We start from the raw sequence: 18136 nt of genomic DNA, 5'->3' as shown, positions 1-18136 counted from the left end.
AAAAAAAGGGGAACAGGGATAAAGTCACATATACCCAAATAAAGCTATTAAAATAAAGAAAGATAAGATAATACCCAATAACAATAGGTACAGGGCCTCTCAAACAGTTTTGTAGTAAAGGGTAAAGTGCTACAACCTTCCTGGTGGGCAATTTAGCCAAATGTAACAAAACTGTTAAATTATCTTTTGACCTGCTAATTCCACTCACCACAGTTTTTCCTAAATTAACAATAATGCACAGGCACAAAGGGACATGAGCTATCAATACAATAATATTCAGTGTATCACTTCTCATCAGAAAGATTGAGAGGAATCTAGGTGTCCAAGAATGGAGAACTACTTATAGCCCATTCATACAATGAAATAGTATGGAGTGACCAAAAAGTACATGGAAAAGTAGTAACAGAAGTAACATAAAATATTAAATGAAAAATAAATGCAAGCAACAAAATAGCAAGAATCACTTTTAGTTAAAAAAGACAGGGCTTCCCTGGTGGTGCAGTGGTTAAGAATCCACCTGCCAATGCAGGGGACATGGGTTCAAGCCCTAGTCCAGGAAGATCCCACATGCCGCGGAGCAACTAAGCCCATGCGCCACAACTACTGAGCCTGTGCTCTAGAGCCCACAAGCCACAACTACTGAGCCCGCGTGCCACAACTACTGAAGCCCGTGCACCTAGAGCCCATGCTCCACAACAAGAGAAGCCACCGCAATGAGGAAGCCCGCACAACGCAACAAGGAGGAGCCCCCACTTGCCACAACTAGAGAAAGCCCGCACAGCAATGAAGACCCGACACAGCCAAAATAATAAAATAAATTAATTAATTTTTTAAAAATTAGGAATTATTTACATATACACATGTTCAGCTGTGTATAGCTACAATTTACATACACACAACACAGGATAAAGAAATTAAAATTAACCCTAAATTAGTTAAGAGAAATGCAGATTGGAGAAGGGAGGCAATTTATCCCAATCCTCCCTACACCGTACACATCGACCTATCAAAAAGAGCATTCTTACCACAAGATTCTTGGACTTCATGAAGAAAAAGAAGTCTACTTTAATGAATGCAGCAGACAAAAACCGACATAGTGGTACCATCTGCCCATCTCCTATCAAATCCACCTTCACCCCCAAATCCTACAAGGGATCCAGGGCAATCAATCCACTATCTCACCCCAAGATGGCAAGAGATACAGTGTTAGTACCTCCTCTTGGATTCCTGCAACAACTCCAAAGGTAGCATTCTGGGAAACTCTCAAGGGGTTGACTCTGATCCCCACTGGTTATCAGCAAACAAAATGCTTGCCTCTGCAGGCAGAGCCTGTGAGTTGGGCTCAGTCTTCACCCCAACTCCATCAGAAGGCGGGTGCATCTCCCCCAAGGTGGTCGTATCAGAAGTGGCAGCTTACTTCTCACTGATCTAATTATTCTGAAGACCCCACTATTTGGAAGTGGAGACCTCATTCCTTTGGGTCAACCTTTTTATCTTACTTAGGGACAAAACGTTTAGTAACACTAAAACATAAAGCATTCCCGCATTTGTTACTTGGCTTTCCAAACTAGTACTTGTACTACAAACCTGACTTTATTTTCAGCCTCTCCAAGCACGATAACCCTGAAGAGAACTTTAAGAACTATCCAACAGTCCACGTGACTATTTTTGATAATCCATTTTTATAAAATTTCCACAATAAGCATTACTTTTTGTAATAGGAAAAAAAAACACCTGTTTTCTAATGGCCATCTAGATTATCATACTGTGATTATTTGACCAAAGATATTCACCCATGGCAGCATTTTCTTTAGACAGATATACCACAGCTAGTTTATTGTAATTATCATATATAACTAAATCTAATCAATTTTAAAAAGTAAATCATTCTTCTAAATATAGACTTCCTGACCCATAAAAAGGTCAAGATAAACATTCTTGTCAATACAAATTTATGAAAATTTGCAATCCTCTGTAATGACTATTTCAAATCTCTTTTGTTTCAAAAACAGTTGTCCAATAACCACCTTTCCTGGGCAACTGAGTTAAAAAAATAATAAATCTGCGATTATTAAATATTTTCATTGAGTCAGCCACAGATACGACATGCAGCACAGAACACTGACTGAATGATATTATCTTTAGATGTTTTTCATCCAAACTAATGGACATTTAATGAGCACCTACTGCATGCCAGGCCCTATAGATGTTAAAGATACAAAATACTAACACACAGATCCTATATTCCAGTTCTCTGTCTACTCAAGGAAACAGGCACTATGATGAATATAAATACTAAAAAAAAATATACACACACAGACACACATACACAGACACACACAGACCCCAATCCCTTATCTCCAACTCCAAAAATCCAAAAAGCTCTAAAACCTAAAAATTATTTTCTAAGCTGTCAGAGAAACATGGCCTAACTAATGTAAGGTTTCTTGTAGTCTCTTTTATTCTACTTAGTGTGAAGATGTATAATTTTGCTGGGAAAATTAATGTGTCTGATTATAGGGTGACCGCTCCTACCCACAGGAGGTTTCATGATACACAGCATATGCACCATATTAATTTTCTAAATTCCAAAAACTTTTTACTTCTGAGACACATATGCCACCATGGGTTTCAGATAAGGGACTACAGACCAAGTTTGGAGGATGCAAAGAAAGATGAATTATTTCAAGGAGCAAACAAGTCAGTCGAGGAAGGTAAAAGTTGTAATCAGAGAAGCCTCCAGAAAAAGGTTATCTTGTTCTGGGCTTCATAACACTACACTTGAAAATTTTAAACTAATCCTTTTATACCACCACCAAAGACATCTTTTATTGGTTCTACAGCCTTACTTCCTTGTTTTGAAAGATCTGAGCTGCCAAACCATATTTATTCATATTTACATCTCCAAAGGGATAAAATCATTACTATACCAATCTTGTATTTTCATCCAAAAAAGCACAAACTTTCTGTTTTCTTGGCCCTGCAGCCTTATACCAAATAAATGTACGATTTCCATTAAGTTCATTCAAATATAGTCAGTCTTGAATATGTGGATATGATCAACCACTGCAGATTATCCACAGCAGAACATAATATCTAACACTTAGATTGTAGCATTAGCTACGTACCAGATACTATCTAAGCATTGTATGTATATATACAGTCAGCCCTCCATATACTCCGGTTCCACATCTGCAGATTTAATCAATCATGAATCAAAGATATTCAGGGGAAAAAAAATAAAATTCCAGAAAGTCCCAAAAAAACAAAACTTGAATTTGCCAGGCTCCGGCAACCATTTACATAGTACTTACATTGCATTAGGTATTATAAGTAATCTAGAGATGATCTAAAGTATGCTAAGGATGTGTATATACTATATGCAAATATTATGCCATTTTCTATAAGGGACTTGAGCATCCACAGATTTTGGTATCCACAGGGGTCCTGGAATGAATCCCCTGCCAATACCAAGGCACAACTGTTTATCTACATGTATGTCATATACACACACACACACACACGTGTGTATGTAACATTTATATATATAACATAATAAGAACAGCATAGGTATAATACATATATTACATGTGTTTATGTATATACACACACGTATACATACACATATAATCATTTAATCCTCAAAACAACTTTGTGAGGTAGTTTCTATTATTATCCTCATTTTAAAGATGAGAAAAGTGAGGCACTGTGAGGCTAAGTAACTGGCCAGCATGGCATTATGAGAGACATCACAATAGAGAACAAGCATGGAGAAAACATTTATAACACAGATTTGCTGTTATACTGACTTCCTTCTCAAACTTACTATTAGCCCAGTTAATAGAAAATTAATGCCACTGGAATTAGCCTCAGGCCCTCCCCCATCTCTTTCCCTTCCCACAACTGCCCCCATTCACAACCTCTCAGTTCTCAAATTCTAGTACACAAACTGTATAGCACTGCCATTTTAATGATCTGTCCACGTTAAGAAAAATGTTTTAGACCAGGTGTACGGCACCATTCCTCATACTGGGCTGATGTGGGGTAAAGTTTTCAGTGGTCTGAGACAGAAAGCAGGTGGGGAACAGACGATATATATATTTTTATGAAACACAAATTATTCAACTTAAAATACCATTTTTCATTCTAAGGTTGCCATTCTTACCTTCTCAGTGTTAATGATAATGATGATCAATGTTTAGTTTCTTATTGTCGTTACTGGCCAAATAAAAAGTCAGTAACCCAGTCAATCCCCCTCAAAATCCTAAATGTTAGAATAACAAACATAAATAAATCTACCATATATGCATAGAGGGGGAGGGAAGGGGAGGGGAGACAGTCATAGGCAAGAAATGAAGAACTCAAAACTTGCAGGTTCAAAAGGAAACCTACACCACCTTCACTTTTAACAGTGACATACAAACTTAAGAGACCAGTCCAGCAAACAAGTGCAAACAAAATAAACCGTTGCAAATTTCAATGTCTTATTCAGAAAAGATTACAATCATTGAGGAAATTCTTCATTCTGAAGTGGGATAAAATGGGGGGAATTAAAAAAAAAAAAAAGAATGACAAATTTGAATTTTAAAATGAAAGTCAAGCTCGATAATTCTCAACAGTACTAGGAAAAGGGGATTTAAAAGAGTATCATTCATTTATTTTCTTCCAAAACACAACAAAGAGAAGACTTTTAAAAGCATGGACTCTAGAGTCAGCCAGAATCCCAGCTCTGTGCTGGCATGTGACTTTTACCCTCTCTGCTTTAGTTTCCTTCGAGGTTGGTGTGAGGATTAAATGAATTAAGATACATAAAGTGCTTAGAACAGTGCCTGGCACTTAGTAAGTGCTTCAAAAGTACTGTCATACACGAATCCGCCCACAGGTGGGCTGGCACTAGCCCCAGGACCCGGACTCACCCACCACTGGCTGGGCACCAGCCCCAGGATGCCTTGGGCCCCAGCCCCACCCACCAGCAGGCCAACATCAGCTTCAGGACAACCCAGAAGCCACAGCCAGATGTGTCAGGAACCACCCCCAGCCCAAGAGCAGGCAGACACCAGCTCTAGGACCCCCAAGGCCCTGCAACCAGAGAACCTGGAACCTGGCTCCATCCATCAGCAGCCCAGGACTAGTCCCAGGAGCCCCTAGGCCCCAACCCCACTCATCAGCAGGTTGACCCAAGCTCCAAGACACCTTGGACCCCTCAGCCAGCCACCCTGCAATCCAGCCTCGCTCACCAGGGCCAACAGCAGCCCTGAAACACCTCAGACACCACAGCTAGCCATGTCAGGGACTGGCCCTGCCCACCAGCAAACAGACTCTAGTGCTAGGACCCCGTGGACCTACACCCACCCCAGAACCCAGCTCTGCCCACCTACCAATCAGCGCTAGCTGCGGGACCCCCCTGGAACCCACAGCCAGCTGTCTCATGACCCAGCCCCACCAACGAGACCAGGGGCCTGCCATACCTACCAGACCACCAATAGCAGTCAGCCTGCCACAACAGAAGGACCCACACAGCCCACACAGGTGGGCCCTATAACATATAGTTCTGGTGACTAGAGGGGAGTGCACTGCTGGGAAACACAGGATGTCTCCTACAAAAGACCTCTTCTCCAAGATCATGAAATGTAACCAACCTACCAGATACACAGAAACAAAAATAGCAAACTAGGCAAAATAAGATGACAGAAGAATATATTCCAAACAAAGGAACAAAATAAAACCCCAGAAGAAGAACTAGCTGAAGTGGGGATAAGCAACCTACCCAATAAAAGTTCAAAGTAGTGATCAGAAAGATGATCAAATAACTCCGGATAAGACTAAATAAACAGAATGAGAAGTTAGAAGTTTTTAACAAAGAGTTGGAAAATATAAAGAAGAACCAAACAGAGATGAAGAATACAATAACTGAAATGAAAAATACACTAGAAGGAATCAACAGTAGACTAAATGATACAGAGAAACGCATCAGTGAGCTAGAAGACAGAGTAGTGGAAATCACTGAAGCTAAACAGAAAAAAGAAAAAAGAAAAAGAAGTGAGGAAAGTTTAAGAGACCTCTGGGACAACATCAAGTGTACTAACATTCACATTAAAGGGGTCCCAGATGGAGAAGAGAGAAAGGGGCAAATAACATATTTGAAAACATAATAGCCAAAAACTTCTCTAACCTGGGAAAGGAAACAGACATCCAGGTCCAGGAAGCACAGAGAATCCTAAGCAGCATCAACCCAAAGAGGATCAAACCAAGACACACTGTATCTAAAATGGCAAAAATTAAAAATCAAGAGAGAATATTAAAAGCAGCAAGGAAAAAGCAACAAGTTACATATGAGAAAAATCTGATAAGGCTATAAGCTGACTTTTCAGCAGAAATATTGCAGGCTGGGAAGAAGTGGCACAATATAAACAGTTAAAATGATGAAAGGAAAAAACCTACCATCAACAATCTTCCTGCCAAAGCTTTCATTCAGATTTGATGGAGAGATCAAAAGTTTTACAGGCAAGCAAAAGCTAAAAGAGTTCAACCTCACTAAACTGGCTTTACAAGAAATGTTAAAAGGACTTGTCTAAGTGAAAAATAAAGGGCCACAACTAGAAATATGAAAATTACAAAAGGAACACTCTTTGGTAAAGGCAAATATACAGTAAAGGTAGTCAATCAACCACTTATAAAGCTAGTAGAAAAGTAAAAGGACAAAACTTGTAAAAACATCCACAACAAATACTTAAGGGATCCACAAAACAAACGGATGTAAAATATGATGTCAAAAACAGTAAACTGGGGGAAGGGGTTAAAAATGCATGGTTGTTAAAACACATTTGAACTTAAAAGATCATCAACTTAAAACAATCATAACTATATAGATATATATAGATATATATGATGAACATATATATATATACACATATACACACACATAAACCTCATGCTAATCACAAACCAAAAATCTATACTAAATACACATGCAGAAAAGAGAAAGGAATCCAAAAGTGACACTAAAGATAGTCACCAAATCAAAAGGAGAGAAAAGGAACAAATAAATTATGAAAATGACCAGAAAACAATTACAAAACAGCAGTAAGTACACACCTATCAATAATTACTTTAAATGTAAATGGACTAAATGCTCCAATCAAAAGACAAAGAGTGACTGAATGGATATAAAATAAGACCCATATATATGTTACCTAAAAAGAGACTCACTTCAGATGTAAAGACACACACAGACTAAAAGTTAGGGGGATGAAAAAAGGTACTCCATGCAAATGGAAACCAGAAATAAAAAAGAAGTTACAAATGACACCACAGAAATAAAAAGGATCATAAGAGATTACTATGAACAACTGTACACCAATAAATGGACAACCTAGAAGAAATGGACAAATTCTTAGAAAGGTACAATCTCCCAAGACTGAACCAAGAAGAAATAGAAAATATGAACAGACCAATTAGCAGTAATGAAGTTGAAGCAGTAATTTTAAAAACTTCCAACAAACAAAAGTCCAAGGACCAGATGGCTTCACAGATGAATTCTTCCAAAAACTCCGAGAAGAGTTAACACTTATCCTTCTCAAACTATTCCAAAAAATTGCAGAGGACGGAACACTTCCAAACCCATTCTATCTAGTGAAGCCAGCATCACTCTGATACCACAGTCAGACAAAGATACACAAAAACAGAAAATTACAGACCAATATCACTGATGAACATACATGCAAAAATCCTCAACAAAATATTAGCAAATCAAATCCAACAATACATTAAAAGGACCATACATCATGATCAAGAGGAATTTCTTCCAGGAATGCAAAGATGGTTCAATATCTGCAAATCCATTAATGGGATATACCACATTAAAAAGCTGAAGTACAAAAATCATACAATCATCTCAATAGGTCCAGAAAAGGCTTGTGACAAAATTCAACATCCATTTTTGATAAAAACTCTCAAAAAAGTGGGTAGAGAGGGAACATACATCAACATAATAAAGGCCATAAATGACAAGCCCACAGCCAACATCACACTCAACAGTGAAGAAAGCATTTCCTCTAAGATCAGGAACAAGACAAGGATGCCCACTCTCAACATTTTCATTCAACATAGTACTGGAACTTTTATTCAACGTAGTACTGGAAGTCCTAGCCACAACAATCAGACAAGAAAAACAAAGTAAAAGGAATCCAAATTAGAAAGGAGAAAGTAAAACTGTCACTGTCTGCGGATGACATGACACTATCCATAGAAGATCCTAAAGATGCCACCAAAGAACTACTAGAACTCATCAAGGATTTGGTAAAGTTTCAGAATACAAAATTAATATACAGAAATCTGCTGCATTTCTATATATAACAAACTATCAGAAAGAAAAATTAAGTAATAAATTAATCACATTTATAATCACATCAAAAAGAATAAAATATCTTGGAATAAATCTAAGGAAGTAAGAGATCTAGACTCAGAAAACTATCAGATACTGATGAAAGAAATCAAAGACAACACAGATAGATATACTGTGTTCATGGATTGGAGGAAGTAATATTGTTAAAATGGCCATGCTACCCAAGGCAACCTGCAGATTCAATGCAATCCCTATCAAAATACCAGGGGCATTTTTCACAGAACTAGAATAATTCTAATATTTGGATGGAAACATTAAAAAAAAACCCAAATAGCCAAAATAATCTTGAGAAAGAAGAACAGAGCTGGAGGTATCACGCTCCCTGATTTCAAACTATATTACAAAGCTACATTAATAAAAACAGGACGGTACTGTCACAAAAACAGACACAAACATTAATGGAACAAAATAAAGAGCCCAGAAATGAACCCATACTTACATGTGCAATTAATCTACAACAAAGGAGGCAAGAATATACAATGGGGAAAAGACAGCCTCTTCAATAAATGATGTTGGGGAAACTGAACAGCTACATGCAAAAGAATCAAGCTGGACTACTCTCTCTCACCATGCAGAAAAATACATTCAAAACGGATTAATGACTTAAATGTAAGACCTGAAACCATAAAACTTCTTAAAGAACACCTAAGTAGTAAGCTCTTTGACATCAATCTTAGCAATATTTTTTTGGATATGTCTCCTCAGGCAAGGGAAACAAAAGTAAAAATTAACAAATGGGACTACATCAAACTTAAAAACTTTTGCACAGCAATGGAAACGATTAATAAAATGAAAAGGCTGCCTACTGAATGGGAGAAGCTATTTCCAAATCATGTATCTGATAAGGGGTTAATATCCAAAATATAAAAAGAACCCATACAATTCAATATCAAAAAACAAACAACCTGATTGAAAAATGTGCAGAGGATCTCAACAGACATTCTTCCAAAGAATATATAGCCAACAGGCAAATGAAAAGATGCTCAACATCACTAATCACCAGGGAAATGCAAATCAAAACCACACTGAGATATCACCTCACACCTGTCAGAATAGCTATTATCAACAAGACAACAAATAACAAGTGTTGGTGAGGATGTGGAAAAAAGGGAACCCTTGTGCACTATTGGTGGGAATGTGAATCAGTGCAGCCACTATGGAAAACAGTATTGAGAGTTCTCAAAAAATTAAAAATAAAATTACCAAAGTTCCGGCAATGCCACTCCTGGGTATTTATATGAAGAAAACAAAAACACTAATTAGAAAAGATATATGCACCTCTATATTTATTGCAACATTATTTACAATAGCCAAGATATGAAAGCAACCTAAGTGTCCATCAATAGATGAATGGATAAAGAAGATGTGGGGTGTGTGTGTGTATACACACACACACACACACACACACACAAAATGCAGTATTACTCAGCCATAAAAAAGAATGAAATCTTGCCATTTGCAACAACATGGATGGACCTATAAGGTATTATGCTAAGTGAAATGAGTCAGAAAGACAAATACCGTATGATTTCACTTATATGTGAAACCTAAAAAACAAATGAACAAACATACCAAAATTGAAACAGTTATATATACAGAGAACAAATAGGTGGTTGCGAGAGAGGTGGGAGGAGGAATGAAATAGGTGAGGGGGATTAAGAGGTACAAATTCCAGTTGCAAAATAAATGAATCACAGGTATAAAATGTACAGTGTGAAGAATATAGTCAATAACTATGTAATAGCTTTGTAGGATGATAAATTGTAACTAGATGTGTGTAATAGGAAATAACAGTGTTGTGGGTCAATTATACTTCAAAAACTAACTCATAGAAAAAGAGATCAGGACCTAGAGACTATCACACAGAGTGAAGTAAGTCAGAAAGAGAAAAACAAATACCATATGCTAACACACATACATGGAATCAAAAAAAAAAAAAAACAATGGTTCTGAAGAACCTAGGGTCAGGACAAGAATAAAGACGCAGATGTAGAGAATGGACTTGAGGACATGGGGAGGGGGAAGGGTAAGCTGGGACAAAGTGAGAGAGTGGCACTGACATATATACGCTACCAAATGTACAATAGATAGCTAGTGGGAAGCAGCCGCATAGCACAGGGAGATCAGCTCGGTGCTTTGTGACCACCTAGAGGGGTGGGATAGGGAGGGTGGGAGGCAGATGCAAGAGGGAGGAGATATGGGGATATATGTATACATATAGCTGATTCACTTTGTTATACAGCAGAAACTAACACACCATGGTAAAGCAATTATACTCCAATAAAGATGTTAAATAAATAAATAAATACATACATAAATAAATATAATAAGAAAAAGAGATCAAATTTGCAGTTAACAGAGCCAGAGGTGGAGGGAGGGGGAGTTGGATGAAGGCAGACGAAAGGTACAAACTTCCAGTTATGAGATAAATAAGTACAAGGGATATAACATAAAACATGATAAACATAATTAACACTGTTTTACGTTGCATATGAAAGTTAAGAGCTGTTAAAAAGTTGTTAAATCCTAAGAGTTCTCATCACAAGGAAAAAAATTTTTTTCTATTTCTTTAATATCTATATGAGATAATGGATGTTCACTAAACTTATCGTAATAATCATTTCATGATGTAAACCAAATCATTATGCTCCACACCTTAAACTTATACAGAGTGCTATATATCAATTATATCTCAATAAAACTGGAAGAAAAAAAGTACTGTCTAACATGAAAAACAATAGTGGGGCTTCCCTGGTGGCGCAGTGGTTGAGAGTCTGCCTGCCAATGCAGGGGACACGGGTTCGAGCCCTGGTCTGGGAGGATCCCACATGCCGCGGAGCAACTGGGCCCGTGAGCCACAATTGCTGAGCCTGCGCGTCTGGAGCCTGTGCTCTGCAACAAGAGAGGCCGCGGTGGTGAGAGGCCCGCGCACCGCGATGAAGAGTGGCCCCCGCTCGCCGCAACTAGAGAAGGCCCTCGCACAGAAACGAAGACCCAACACAGCCATAAATAAATAAATTAAAAAAAAAAAAAAAAAAAAAAAAATAGTGAAGTAAGAACTAGAATGAAGACTATAAAAATTACGATGCTAAAAGTAGTTGATGTTATACTGCCATAAACTTTTTCAAAACTTAAGTACAACCATTTTTATGTATATAAAGTATGAATATATGAAGTTACGTGTGACACTTTTCAACTTATTTTTTTTAAACATAAACTTTTCAATTTACATTTTTTAAAATTTAGGAAAAAACTCGACAGGTGGAGACCCTATATTGTTTACAAGTTTGCTTCCAAGGCTCAGGAATGCACTACTCAACTGAGGCTGCATTTGAACGGGTGACAGAAAGAGCAACACACTCAATACGTTCACCAATAAAAGAAACTTTCAAGAGTATGATGTATAGCCTTTATGTTGATAAAAATCCAACTACCCATTGCTGAGCAAGTCCTTCAGTTAGAAGTACACCAAGCTTCCATGGAATATTCGCAGGCCAAGTGATGTAGGCACCACACAGCATGCACACGTGGTACCTGCACTCTTCCTAGTTGAGGGAGTTCTCCCAGTTCCGCTATCACCTCCCCTGGGACCTGGACTTAGCTTACTCTGCATAAGGGATTTCCCTAAGGCAAGCGCTCTCAGTTCATCCTGCCATGCGTCTCTTATCTCAAGCCACCTCTACACCAAACGTGAATTATTAAAACGCACTTGTTCATTGATACACTTTTTTTCTTAGCAAACAAGTAATCTACATCTTTGCTACTCAAGAATAGTTCCTCCTCCAGCCGCAGGTAGGAGCTTATAAGAAATAAAAAATACCAAGCTGTATCTGATCTACTGAATCAGAATTTGCATATTTAAACAGGAGCCCCAAGGGATTCCTAGGCACACTGAAGTTTGAGAAGAACTGCTCTACAGGACTCTACTGCAGATAGCTGTAAAAATTAAAAATGTTCCAGTTTACAACTGAATTTAGAGATAAGATGTGAAAACTACCAAGACGTAGAATCAGAAAAGCTCCTTAAGAGAATTAACCAACACATAAATGAATTTCTTTATCACTGATACCAAAGGTGCTCAAAGGTTTACTTTCAACAGTGTAACAGCGCACGCTCATAATATATAGGGACTACATAGTCATATATTGGGGCTATATTTTGTGGTACAAAGAATACAAAAGAATGACTGGGTCTAGAAGTTTCAGCGCAATCCGGCCCAAAGGTGTGCAACCTGCATTCTAAAATTTTGGGAGTCAGAATTCGACGTTGACAAGTGAAAACTCTTTCCAGATAATTATTCAGAAAAAAATCTAAAAGATGTTAACTTTAAACATAAATCATATCCTGGAAGTAAAACTACTTAATAGCTACTGAACAAACTCTAGGTCACTTGTAGAATCAGGAAATTGTTTTGGAGGTTGGTGCTCCTTTTTCCAGGAAAGGGGCGGGGGGAGCCGTTAAAAAAAAAAAAATCAATGTTCACCCTCTGCAAAGTTTTTCTCATACCCTGAACGGCCTCAACTTGCATGTTCCTACAGGTGAAAAAACTCAAGTCGTACTCAAACAAGGTCACGTTTCCATCTTGAAAAGTGAAAGGCTTTTTTCTCTTCTCAAGGCTGCACTTTAAAACATTTGGGGATTTCGGGTCCGTTTGGCTTCCGGCCCGCGAAGGAAGCGTGCTGCCCGGGGCTGAAATGAACAGGGAAATCTACCAAGTAGGAAGTGGAGCCCGGGTCCGGCCACCAGGCTCTGCCTTCTCGCTGCAGGGGGCCCTGCGGCCGGGACCCCAAAGGGCAGGCAGGCAGCAAGCAGGGGAACAGGCCCCCGGCCCCGCCGCCCCGCAGCGAAAGAGTCTACTCTCCCGCCACCCAACCCCCGCCCGCCCAGGATGCGCACACGCGGAGGGCGCTGCGAGTCCCCGTCCGCGGCGGCGGCGGCAGCACCACAGGCCTGCCAGGGAGGCGGCGGCGGAGCGAGGGGAGGCGGGACTCGTCCTGAGAGGCTGAGGGGAGACCGGGGCGGGAGCGTCTGCATGTGGGGGCTGCGCTGGAGGAAGGCGGAGGCGCTCAGGGGGCCCGGGCTGCTTTACGATTATCATCATTATTTTACCTGTGGCGCAGGAGGGCTCCCCAGCTCCTACTCCCTGAATCCTCCTCCTCCTCCTCCCCTCCTCTTTCTCTCTCCCTCAGTCTCTGCCGGGCGCTCGTGGTGCCGGCCGGGCCGGACCCGACCAGATAGAGAACAGGGCGGGAGGGGGTGGCGGCGGCGGTGACCAGCGGCCACGTGACCACGCCCGCGCCGTAACGGCGGCCGCCTCCTGCCTCGCGCCCTCCCCGCGCTCCACCTCTAATAACCCCGCGGCTCGCGCGCCCAGGACGCTGGTGCGCAGGCGCCCGCCGGGGCCCGAAGACTGCGCGGGCGCGACGCGCTTGCTCTCGGGGCCGGGCCTGTGGGGCCCCGCGAGGCGCGAGGCGGGGAGGGAGCCGCGGGCCGAGCCCTCCTCCGCTGCCGCTAGAGCGCATGCGCGGGATGGCCTTCTTTTTTTTTTTTTTTTTTTTTCCCCCTTTCCCTTCCTTCCCCTTTCCCTCTCTCCCTTCCACACCCCCTCTCCGCCATCGCGCAGCTGGAGGCTGGGACTCTACCCCAGGACTTAGACCCTCACACTCACCACCACTGCCTTCCCAGGGTGGGACCTTCTGAGAGGCTGGCCCTCCTGCTTAAGAATTTACATTTCCTTGTTGCAGCTGAGTGGACTCCTGTTCATGCTTCAAGACCCAACCAATATGTCACTTCCTCTGTGAAACGTACCCCACTCTACTTTGGAGGAGTCACTAGCATTTTGTGCATACCAACTTAAGTATAGTCCATGGAGAAATAATACATAACAGTTATTTTTTACAAACCACAGTGCTAGGCTTGCATTTTATGTTACCTCATAACCTAGGGCAGTATGTGTCTTTAGCATGATGGTACCTCGGCAAAGGTCGGATGACTGACTATCCGAATGCAGACATGCCTAAATGCTGTGGCTTGTTGTCCTCCACTGCTTAATCATGATTTACACAGCGCAGTGCCAGTGCCGTTTTGCTTGTTTCCCCAATATGAAAGCCTTTGAATGGTAATGCTTTGAATGGTAATGCTAATTAGAGTGTTAAATGCTTCACCTAGTTAAAAAGATTTATGGTCTTTTATTAACCTATCTTCACAAAGAGCCCAATGGAAATCGATACTGTTGAGTCCAGAAAAAGGAAACCAAGGCAGAGAAAGGTCAAATTTCCAAAGGTTAGCTAGCTTCAGAGGAAGGTCCCTGCGTGGGAGACCTTTGTTCACAAACAAACCCTCCCCTGCATGGGAGGATTCCCTCACTTTCTGCAGACCCTTTTTGTTGCAGAAGCAGGACAGGTTATGTGAGTGCCTCCTGCCAGATTTAATGGGGGGAAAAATAATTAAAATGTAAAAACATACTAACTGGTAGTTCTGGCCAGACCAGTCATCATTACTGTTAAACTAGTGAATATTGAGATGAAGATGTTCAAGAAATAGAACTAGCAACAGAATCCCAGGAAAATGTTGGGATAAATGTTGATCAAGAAACAGCGTTGACAAGGGTTTCTGAGAAAGAGGAAAATCACAACCCAACTCTCATGTGTTTGCATTGTTGGTGGGTTCTTTTCTGCTCTTACCAATGGATACACCCATGGATTGATTCCACCCAATAATTTCAGCTACCACCTCAGGTATGCTAGTAGCATTCCACTCTAAATATCTAGTCCAAGGTTCAGAATCTGTGGGACACCATTAGTTTGGTGGCCCACAATGAACCATGCCTCCACAGAAGTCATGCTCCTGTGTAATCTCTCCCCTTGAATCCGGGCTGGACCTGTCACGGCTTTAAACAACAGAATATGGCACACACACACAAATCTGTGCCAGTTCCAGGCCTAGGCCTTAAAAAAAGGCTTTGCAGTGACAACACTGAAATTTACCAGAGCCTGTACTCGTGGAAAGCGAAGACTATTAAGAAATCCCACCACCAGTTTGTGTTCTGGGAAATGGCTTACAGAAAAGAACAGTCCTTACCCATAAGACTTTGATGAGACTCTTTCTGCCCCTTGGGTCCACCGTTGTGTTTATGCTGAGGCCACACTCCCCCCTGGGCTGCTCCCCATCTGACAGAGCACAGCAGGGCTACTAACACAGGATTCCTCTAATGGGCAGCTTTGGCTCATGGATTCCCCACAGGCCTGGTCAAAACTTTCTTAGAACTGCCTGCAGTCTTGGGACTTTCTTAGTTAATCTTCCTTCCTTCCTTCCCTCTTAGCTTTTACAGGTGTCAGACCCGCATCGTGGTCTGAAGTCTCTCTCCCAAGCTCCTGCTCCCTTCCTTTTATCCTTCACTGCTATTCTCTCAATTAAACTTCTGTATATCCAATCCCATCTTGGTGTCTGCCTCCCTGAGGACCTGAACTCAAACCCACCCCCATTCTAGGATTTTACCTGGCCCACCCTCAGGCTAGAGCTACAGGTCACAATTATGAGTCATATTAAGAAATCCAACTTCTCTCATTCTTCTGTGTTTTACATTTTGAAAACCTTTTCATCACCCAGACCCATCCATTAAAATGCAGCTAACCCCAGGTAGAGATAACAACATGCTTAAAGCCTTTCACTACTAAGAAAATAAGAAAGATTTAGAGTTATTTTGACTACAAAGATAATTAACATTGTAATAAAGACTGTTAGGCTAATAATAAAAATTACTAAAAGTATTGTAGGATAACATGGGCCATTTGGGTCTCCCCCTCCCCAGCCTGTGTTCCTGTAGCAGATACTGTGGCGGCTGTTTTTGTAGATCATAATAAGAGCTGTCTCCCACCAACCCTCGATCACCTCTCCCTTTTCCCCACCTCCAACCCCCATCAAGAACCTGAAACCAACAAGGCCAATCAGCTTCTCTTTCAGAGAGAATTGAAAATTGGGATTAAAAGGTAACTAGTTAGTCTTTGTATGTAGCTGGAACTGTAACAACCCAATGGGGTAGGCCGTTTCATCAGTCACGGTCTTATCAGGACATTAGAAACCATTTCAGTTATTTACACGCAGAGAATCTAATACAGGGAATGAGTTACATGGGTGAGGAAAGAACTGAGAACCAAACAAGCTATGGGGAGGTTACCGAGAGATTAGCAGCAGCAGGGGGAACTGTACTACCCCTTAGCTGAGGAGACACAGACGTTATGTTACTAGGGCCCTAGGGCTGGGGTCATCCAATGGAATCTACACCGCGGTAATACAGAGCCTGAGTAGTTGTACTCAGAACTACTTAAGGCAGCTTTCCTCAGAAGGCACTTATGAGGTGTCCCCCTACCCCACTGACAACCACAAGGAGTGAGACAGGGACCCTTCCTAAAGAAGGCTCATGGCTATTTGTCAGATGGGAAAAGGGATGCTTGGCAGACAGAACAATCCATGTTCACTGCATTCCTTCCATTAGTTGCTCAATACAACCTTCTTATACATAATTTCAAAATGTTCTCACCTAATGTAAAGCAACTATCCATTTACTAACCCTGTTGTCAAAGAGTCAGTATTATTAGCAGGCACAAAACCAATTGGTCAGTGTCATTAGACTTCAGTGATATTAGGTTTAAAGTCATTTTAACTCTCATCTAAATCATGTATATTATTCTGCAGAGAGCCTACCCGCCCCCCGAAAAAATGCCGAAACCAGAAATTGATTTGTCTGTAGTGTCTGCATATCGATAAGTCATAGACGGCTAGCTCCTCTTCCCTGACAAATTTATTTTCCTCTTCTTTCACTGGAATTGAGTTTTAGCCGGCCTCGTGGCCACCTGTCTAGAGACTACATTTCCCATGCTGCCTTGTGGCTGGGTTTGGCCACGTGACTTTGTTTTCATCATGGAGTGCAAGAGGGGACAATGGGTACATTTCCCACGTTCCTCGCTTAAAAGAAAAGTGCTGGCCCTATACTGCCTCCTCTCCATGCATGCCACCTGGCACACGGACGTGGTGTGACCCAGCCTTCAAGACGTGGTGTGAAGAAGGTGACCCAGCCTTCAAGGTGCACAGCAGCAAGCTGCAAGGAAACCGCGTCCCTGGCTTGCTTCACGGAGAGCTGTCTCCCCAGCCTTTACTGCCCCACTACAGCTTTAAATTAGAGGGAAAGAAACTTCTACCTTATTGAAGCCACTAAACGTTTAAAATCTCTTTCTGAAAGCTGCATACCTGATACCCTACCCACTACAATATGTAAGGTGTTATATTCTGTTAACTAAATTGTTATGCGAAGAATCTCAGGAAAGACGGTCTAGATACATTTTTAAAACACAAATACGTCACTCACCCTTGGAGGAAATGACGTCAACATTTATGGATCTATGAGGAACATCAGCTACTTTGAGACTGCAAAGCCCACGTTTGCGCCATTAAGCTTTTTATCATCACCAGAGCACCCATGCTCAAAGTTGCCCTTAAAAATCTCGGAGCATTCAGAGGCATTAGGAAGCAGTATAGAATAGAGGTTAAGTGCATAGGACCAGAAGTAGAATAGCTCAAGTCCAAACCCAGTTCCCCTTACTTGGTAACGATGTAATCTCAACCAAGTTACTAAAACTACTCAACCTCTGAGGCTTCACTTCCATCTGTGGGATGAGGATAATGACAGTCTCTAATTTATCAGGTTGTTGTGAGCATTAATTGAGATAACCCACT

The 18136-nt window shown here is 41.1% G+C and overlaps 1 protein-coding gene across 7 annotated transcripts in view; it reads right to left on the bottom strand.

Annotated features, from left to right (window-relative positions):
- The window catches only part of TBC1D5 (TBC1 domain family member 5), a 538946-nt gene extending 525280 nt beyond the window's left edge, over nt 1–13666 (bottom strand). For all 7 annotated transcript variants that reach the window (XM_036849871.1, XM_036849872.1, XM_036849873.1 and 4 more), the window contains exon 1: nt 13514–13666. The gene's annotated coding sequence lies outside the window, so the exon portion shown is untranslated. The remainder of the gene's footprint in view (nt 1–13513) is intronic.
- Nucleotides 13667–18136: the final 4470 nt, after the last annotated feature.

This window comes from Balaenoptera musculus, chromosome 4, assembly GCF_009873245.2.
Source record: "Balaenoptera musculus isolate JJ_BM4_2016_0621 chromosome 4, mBalMus1.pri.v3, whole genome shotgun sequence".
NCBI lineage: Eukaryota > Metazoa > Chordata > Mammalia > Artiodactyla > Balaenopteridae > Balaenoptera > Balaenoptera musculus.
Note: the sequence above shows the minus strand (reverse complement) of the source record. Positions and strands in the feature narration are given on the sequence as shown.